The sequence below is a fragment of the Gossypium arboreum genome, chromosome 7, assembly GCF_025698485.1.
Source record: "Gossypium arboreum isolate Shixiya-1 chromosome 7, ASM2569848v2, whole genome shotgun sequence".
Classification (NCBI taxonomy): Eukaryota; Viridiplantae; Streptophyta; class Magnoliopsida; order Malvales; family Malvaceae; genus Gossypium; species Gossypium arboreum.
Window position 1 is genome coordinate 13,641,983 of NC_069076.1, and position 9,307 is coordinate 13,651,289.

The 9,307-nt window shown below is 34.3% G+C and overlaps 1 non-coding gene across 1 annotated transcript; it reads right to left on the reverse strand.

The window, feature by feature from the left end:
- Positions 1–8,477: 8,477 nt before the first annotated feature.
- Positions 8,478–8,583, reverse strand: LOC128295957 (small nucleolar RNA R71). The gene has a single exon (XR_008286505.1). It is a non-coding gene; the product is annotated as a small nucleolar RNA R71 (small nucleolar RNA).
- Between the last annotated feature and the right edge of the window lie 724 nt (positions 8,584–9,307).

Sequence of the window (9,307 nt, forward strand, 5' to 3'; positions counted from 1 at the left end):
TCCTTTAAGAAAGAAAACCAAGCAATTTCGATTCAAGGGTAGACAATAATGTATACCTCATCGATAAGGCATCTGCTACAACATTATCTTTACCTTTCTTATACTTAATGACATAGGGGAACGACTCAAGATACTCGACCCATTTAGCATGCCGCTTATTTAACTTGTGCTGACCTTTGATATGCTTCAACTGTAACACCCTTAGCCCGTATCCGTCGCCAGATTAGGATTAAGAGGCATTACTGAACATTTTAAATTTCATATAATCATGCACTATATATATATATATATATATATTAAAAATCATAATTTTAATCACATCATAGCTTACAGTTTAATCAAATATTAAGTCTAAATAAATTATGTCATTCACAACTCATTTCGGATAAAACGTAATCCAAAATGTATCAAAATAATTTATATGTACATATATATATATGTATATATATCAAGTCAAATAATTACACTACTCAAATAACTATCTAGAACTTACCAATAATGTACCATTAGTATCTGAAACTTTCTTATACATATTTATTGATTTCGGTTAACTAATAAATCACATAGTCAAACATATTCTTCTACTTCACTCAATAATCATATACCAAACATCTCACATAAATGACATATATTTCAATTTGCTAAATCATTATGTGATATAACATATTACACACTTATTAATGTTTAATAACCGAACCACATGATCAACACCAATTTACTTATATATATATCCAATAGATTATGTACCTACACATATAGCTTCACCGCATTATAAACCAAAGCATACTAGTATAATCAAGAACCAATTTACCAGTCAAGTAACTACCTTATTTTATTTTCAGCATGTGACCAAACATATTTAATAATTGAATCTAATTATTTAAAATCAACTTCACATAAGTATCTAATCTTAGATTGAACCACACTCAAATTAACCAAATATTCCATATATATATTTATTAAGGCTGATACATTCGTACCACTTACAAGGTCATTAATCAATTTCAATACTTAAAACACATATCATAAATGTCTCACATCCAAAACACATAGCATGAAAATCAAAATGATCTCAACCCATAATTTAATCAAAACCAAACTCAAGCATAATAATTAAGCCATTTTCAATGCGTGTAACACCTACCACACACATCATCTATTCATAATACTTATTACTTATTCATAGCATACGACATCTTGACCAAAATAGACTTTAACCATAACTAAATCGAAACCAAGATCAAGCAAGGTAGTTAAGCCATTTTCGCATGGCTAATATACAAACATTTTCAAAATAACTAACTCCAAAACCATCCTATACATGCCATAATTTAAGTTTAGCTTATAAGGCACCAAAACAGTAGATAGTCTGATGAACTTGGCTGACAGTCCCTGAGCTTGTAGCTTGACTCCAAAATCTATAAAACAGAGTAACATAACACACAGAGTAAGCTATCACATCTTAGTAAATCATGAGCAAATAAATAACCAATGATGGTATCAAATTAACTAAACTAAACCAGTTATCTTTTCACATTTAGATCCAATCATCAATATATATATTAAGTATATATAAACATATATAATTATTTTCTTTATATTATCACCTTGACCGAATGTTTATAAAGCCAAAATTAACATATTATCATTTAACCTTCAAGGCCGATTATTATTTATATACCTAGTTCACATACACAAATACAAAACTCACATGTTTTAATATAATTCCATACATATATATTAACCATATAACTGAATATATATCTCATCATTTATACACATGTACATAAGAACTATTCATAACATGCTTACTACTCATTCACCAAACCAAATACAGATATCATATACACATATTTTCTTAATTTGCACTTTACAAGATTCGTAACAAATAGCCAAGATTTTTACTTACCTTTTCTCAAGTAGATAACAATTTAATTTATACATGACATATGGTTCATTTTACACATTCGAACTCATTATACTTTTTCCCAATGAACCATTCAGAATTGGATAGGACACTCGGATAATCACACAAGTCGTACAATGCCAACGTCCCAGACGTGGTCTTACATGTAGTCACATATCGACGCCACTATCCCTGACAGGGTCTTACTCGTAAACACATATCAAAATCAGATATCAATTCCATGGTCTTACTCGCACACATATATCGGAATCCTATGTCATGACATATGTATCCTAACTATTTCTAAGGTTCATACGGGGCTTCCGAACATCGTAACTTGGTTGAAACGAAATCGAAAATGTTGTAACCAACACTTTTCACATTTGGCCATAACAAATATAAATTCATACATTTCATAACAACATGTATCCCTAGCATTTAACTACAATTAAACACATCTATTTGCTTATAAACTTACATCAGACATTATAAAACAGAGCAGAGCAGCTAGTCAACTTTCGTTTTCCCCTAATCCAAATCCGATTTCTTTGGTTCTTGATCTAAACTTATTCAAACTAAGCTCATTCAAACATATTTTCATTCAATTTAGTCCGAAAAAACATAAATGGTCAAATTACCATTTTTCCCATGATATTTACACTTTTTACAATTTAGTCCCTATTACACAAAACACAAAATATACAAAATTTCAAGATACCCATGTTGGACCGAATTTTACCCACTCTCATAAAAATCCATATATTTCATTTATTTCACATTTTAGTCCCTCAAATTATTATTTTTGCAATTTAGTCCTAATTACTCAAAATCATCAAAAACTCCAATACAAAACATGTTAATCTAAAACATATCTTTCATATTTCATCATCAAACAAAAAAAATCACAAGTTCTCAACAGTGGCACAACTCAAAATATTCACCAAAATCAAAAATTAAAGTATGGGTTTTGTAGTACTCGAAGCAACGATCTCAAAAACGTAAAAATTATCAAAAATCGAGCTAGAACTTACCTTGAATCAAGTTGAGAAAGATGGCCGAACCTAGCTTCTCTTATTTCTTTTCTTTTATTTCTTATTTCGGTGGATGAACATAATAATATGATAGCTTATTTTAATCTTATGTTTTATTATAAACATTTTATTACATATTTACCTGTTTAACCTTGTTCAATATCATTCATACTTCACCTTCCTATGGCCGAATGTGTCCAGGCAAACATCCAAGGGTATAATTTCATTATAAACACCCCACATTACAAAGACAACCACTATTTGGCCCTTTTACTACTAACCTTTAAATTTTCATTTTACGCGATTAAGTCCTTTTATTTAATCGGACACCCAAACGATAAAATTAAATTACAAAAATTTCACATATATAAATTCACACAAAATAAACACAAAAAATAATTTTTTAAATATTTTTCTGACTCAGATTCATGATCCCGAAACCACCATTTCGATTAGGGTCTAAATCGGGCTATTACATCAACGGTTCGTGATCGAAATGGATCACAAACTCTTTTGGCCACAATAGTGTTGCCACGAATCGAGAGCCCAAACTAATGCCTACATCTCCTTATCATAAACCGGATAATTAAGTGGGGCTCCGTTAAGCTTCTCGCTAAAGTAGGCAATAGGTCGCCCATCTTGGGTTAGAACAGCACCTATCCCAACACCTGATGCATCACACTCGAGTTCAAAGGTCTTAGTAAAATCAGGCAAAGCAAGTAAAGGTGCGTTAATAAGACAATTTTTAATTTCAACAAAAGATTTCTCTTACTCATCTTCTCAATGGAATGCAGAGTTCTTTTTTATCACGCTCGTTAATGGAGCAGCGATGGTGTTGAAATTAGGCACAAATAGTCGATAAAAGCTAGCTAAGTCATGGAAACTTTGAACTTGACTAATAGTTGTAGGTCTCGGCCGATCTTGGATAGCTTTTATTTTCTCTTGTTCAACTTCCAAGCCTTACGAGCTAACTACAAACCAAGGAAAATAACTTTATCAGAACAGAAAGTACATTTATTAAGATTAGCATATAATGTTTCCTTACGTAAAGTTTCAAGGACAGATTTGAGATGTAACACATGATCTTCTAACGTCTTACTATAGGTAAGAATATCATCGAAATAAAAAAACATAGAACTTACCAATGAAGGGTCTCAAAACATGGTTCATTAATCTCATAAAAATGCTAGGAGCGTTGGTTAAGCCAAACAGCATGAGCAACCACTCATACAAACCGTGCTTCGTTTTGAAGGCCATTTTCCACTCGTCGCCTTCTCGCATACGGATCTGCTGGTAGCCGCTTTTTAGATCGACTTTCAAGAATAGTTTGGCTCCACTTAGTTCATCTAACATATCGTCTAGCCGAGGGATTGGATACCGGTATTTGAAGGTAATTTTATTCACAGCACAACAATCTACACACATCCATCATGTTCCATATTTGTTAGGCACCAATAGAACTGGAACAGCACAGGGGCTAAGACTTTCTTGAATATAGCCATTTTCCATCAATTTGTTAACTTGCCTTTGTAATTCTTTGGTCTCTTTGGGATTCATTCTATAGTCGGGATGATTTGGAATAATAGCCCCGGGCACAAAATTGATTTGATGCTCGATTCCGTAAAGGGGTGGTAGTCCACTCGGGGTCTCTTCTGAAAACACATTGTGGAAATCCTGCAAAAGAGCCAAAACAGAAGAAGGCAAACCCTCGGGAAGTTTGTTACTATTAAGAAGATTTTCCTTGTACATGAGTACAAGAATGGCTTGTCTTGTCAAAAATATTTTTAGAACTTCTCTTTCTTTTGCAATCAAACTTTTCTTTTCTTTTTCCTTTTCTTTTTCTTCTTTTTCCTCTCTCGTTTTCTCTTCTCTTTCTTTTGCTATTTTTGCTTTCTTTTTCTCATTTTTCTTTTCTTTTTCGTTTTCTTTTCTTTATTTTTCAACTTCATTCTTTTCTTTTTCTTTCAATTGATTTACAGAAGATTTCATTCTTATTTGATCCTCGAAAACTTGTTTTAGTGTCAACGGGGCTAAGGTGAAATTTTTCCTCAAATACTAGAACATATACCTATTGGTATACCCATCATGGATGACTTTTTGATTGTATTGCAAAGGCCTTCCAAGTAACAAGTGTCCTGCGTGCATGGGTACTACATCACGAAGCACTTCATCCTCGTACTTGCCAATTGAAAAAGTCACGAGAACTTGTCTAGATACCTTGATTTTACCACCTTCGTTGAGCCATTGGAGCTTGTAAGGGCTCAGATGCTTGGTGGTCAGCAGGCCAAGTCGCTCCACCATAATAGTACTTGCCACATTGGTACAGCTTCCACCATCGATAATCAAGCTACAAAACTTTCCTTTCACTTGACACTGGGAATGGAAGATGTTTTCCCGTTGCTGCTCGATTTCCAAACCTTGAATACTTACACTTCTTTTGACAATGAGTAGCTTGCTAGCACAAACAGGCTTTGATCTCTCCTCCTCATGAGATGTTGTTTCAACCTTGTCCTCATTCATTCTTCATTCCTTGCCTATTGATAAGAATTTTTTTTAAATCCTCACCACAAAAACCTCACTATTCACTCGAAAAGAAAATTAATGATTTTGCACTTGTGCTCGTGTTTGCAGTCGTTTTAAGGCTTTTTCTCCTCTCAAATGCACTTACACACTCATGCATTTTATCACTCAAACTCTTTCTCATAGTTTCGTATTTCATCTCTGTAGGCTTATTTATTGCTTAAAGGGTCGGTTTCAAGGGGTTTCAAGGGTTTTAACGTAAGAGGGTGTAGGGTAGGCTGAAACAAAGAAAAATTTCAGTTTAGTGTGGCGTTAGGGGTAGTTGATAGTAGAACAAACACTTGATGATCAAAATTACAAAAAAAGAAAAACAAGAACTTCCAACACTTCACTTTTTTTATTCAATTTTTTAAAATTTTGTATTTCTTTTTTTTCACTAATATTTGCTGATTACAATATGAACATTTGAATACAACTTAAAATTTTTTTAATTCAAATTTTTTCTTTTTACAAACCTATTTCGAGTTGAATACAAACGTCCATACTTCTCGATTTACAAGCTCTGATACCAAATGATGTGATCCAGCTCAGGTGATTGAGTCGAGTTCACATAGATTGCCCAATCATCTTCGAGAAGTGTCGTTCACAAGATTGTCAAATTGTTTGAATCAGTTTAGTAGGCTTAATTGTCAAATTGTTTGAATCAGTTTAGTAGGCTTAATGTTAATAAAATGGGGTTCAAAGTTGGCTAAGTCTATGATGGTAGGTTCAGTTAGAAAGAAACAAGGATAAAAGCTATTTGGATAGGCTCGATTTAGGCTAATAAGTTAAAATAAAGATAAAAGGTGGAAATGGTAAATGAGTTTAAACTTTGATAAACGCCAAATTATACATATTTTTACCCCAAATACTTAGCATATTTATGGATGTTTATCACTAGATTTGTGAATTTTGGTGCTCTTAATCCGGTTATTTCATGTTTGTACTCAGGAGAGCACCAAGAGTCAAAAGGAGCCAAAAACGACCCCAAAAGGGATAAAATGGACGAAATCGGGAAGATGACACGGCCCAAGCCTTACCACACGGGCTGCTCACACGCCCGTGTCTTTCGAGGGTGTCGACCAAGGCTTTCATGATTCACACGGTCTGGCCATTGACCCACACAGTCGTGTGCAATTTAACGGATCGAACATGGCCTGGAAAACACGTCACACGGTCGTGGCACACGGGCGTGTCCCTTTTTTAAAGTGTTGTATTTTACACGCAAAAGGATACTTAGGGAAGAAGAAAGCCAATCCAAAGCCTATGTAAACACCCTAAGTATGACTTAGAAGGTCACTCCCCTCCAGAACTTTTCTAGAATACAGAACCACACGCCAGGAATTACTTGAAGAAAGCCAGACGATCCATCCCAAAAGCCATAGTTACTCCAAGACTGAAGATCTCTCTCAGAATTCCTTCAGGGGTTTTAGATTTTTCTTTATGTTTTGTTATTTTCATACTTTTGATATGTACTCTTATTTTATTATGAACTAAACCCCTTAGATACCTAAGGGGGTTGAAACCTATGATGGATCTTGTTATTATTATCTGAACTGTATGGTAAAACTTGATTTGTTCTTAGTTATGTGTTCTTAATGATTGAGTTAATATTCCGGGTATTAATTCATGATTTGATGTGCTAACGAAGAGGAGCAAAAGTCCCTGTCTAACAGTAGATTTGGCATAATTAAGTGGAGCTGATCGAATGCCTAGAAATAGGGTTACGAGATTTTGCCAGATTAGGGTGAAACCTAATATGGGACTCCATAGATCGATTACTGCTTCCTTAGGGGTTTTAATTAAGAAAGAAATTTTGATTAATTCAACTGAGGGTTAGGTGTTATTAGTCTCGAAAGAGATAATAATATAGGTTAAGGAGTCTCACGGATCAAGTCAAGTGAATAAATCGTCTAGTTCAGAGTCAGATAACAAGTGAAATCTAGGTGGATTCCTCCTTGGGTGTCGTCTTTATCAATTACTTTTCTTCAAGTCTTTTTCCAAATTTTCTCTTCGCTTTAGTTTAGTTAGCTAATTAGTTTAGTTAATTAGTTTAATAAACAACCCCTCTTTATTTCTAGGTTAAATAATAAAAATATAGTTATTACTAGTACTTCTGGTTCCCTTGGGTACGATATTCCGGTCTTCTCATTACTATACTATTGTTTGATAGGTACGCTTGCCTTTTCGTCGTGATAATAGTTAGTCTAGGTTTGATCTTCATTATAAATATTTATTGCTTGTTAAGAATCACATGATCAAGTTTTTGGCGCCATTGCCAGGGAACTAGAATATTAGGAACGCTAAATTATTTTTACTTGAGCCATTTATTTTTCTTGCAATTTAATTTTTTTTATTATTATTTATTAATTTACTTTTTCTTTCTCTTGGCAGGTTTTTATAGTTTATGACTAGAGGAAACCCATCGGGACCATTACTTTTTGACGAAGAAATCGATCGTACAGTTTATATAAATCAAAGAGAAATAAGGTGCAGCTTACGATACACGAAAAACGAGCAAGATGACGATACTCAACTCCAAACCGATGAGATGGTTGAAAACCAAGGCAATCAACTACCTCCTGCAATTGCGGCTAATCAAAATCCTGCTCCACGTACTATGTATGATTATGCTAAACCTTCTCTAACAGGAACTGAATCTAGCATAGATAAACCTGCTGTAGCTGTAAATACTTTTGAATTAAAACCTAACACTATTCAGATGATACAACAGTTTGTTCAGTTTGATGGTTTGCAGGATGAAGATCCCAATGCTCACTTAGCAAATTTCCTGGAATTTTACGATACATTCAAAATCAATGGCATTTCTGATGATGCCATTCGTCTTTGGTTATTTCCTTTTTCATTGAGGAACAAAGATAAATAATGGTTGAACTCATTACCACAAGGGTCAATTACTACTTGGGAAAAAATGATCGAGAAATTTTAACTAAAATATTTTTCGCCTGCTAAAACGGCTAAATTACATAATGATATCTCTTCTTTTGTGCAGATGGATTTAGAAACACTTTACGATGCATAGGAGAGATACAAGGACTTACTGAGAAGGTGCCCTCACCATGGGTTACCACTTTGGCTGCAAGTACAAACATTTCACAATAGTCTGAATCCTTCGACTCGGCAAATGGTTGACGCAGCTGCTGGCGGAACCATCAATAATAAAACACATGAAGATGCCTATGAGTTTATAGAGGAGATGTCACTGAAAAGCTATCAGTGGCAAGTTATGAGGACAAAGCCAACGAAAACAGCCAGCGTTTATAACATCGACTCAGTTACCATGGTCTCTAATCAGGTAGAACTTTTCAATAAAAAAATTGATGGTTTACTTGGTTCTACGCAGGTACATCCAGTAATGAGGTGTGACTCAAGTGGCGGAGGTGTGCATACAGAATATCAATCCTTCAACACTCCAACCAAAGAGGAACAAGTGAACTATATGGGTAATAATAACTTTAGATCTCAAAATAACCCATACAGTAATACTTATAATGCAGGTTGGAGGAACCACCCAAATTTCTCCTGGGGTGGTCAAGGGAATCAAAAGCCACAAAATCCTTAGGGTTTTCAACAGCCACCTTATCAACAAGAGAAGAAATTGAACCTTGAAAAGATGCTCTCTAAATTCATCTCGGTAATAGAAACTCGTTTCCAAAATACCAAGACAGCACTTAAGAATCAACAAGCATCGATCCAAGGGCTCGAAACTCAAATAGACCAGCTATCCAAACTAATCTCTAAACGACCACAAGGTAGCTTACCAAGTAATACTGAACCAAACCCAAGGGAA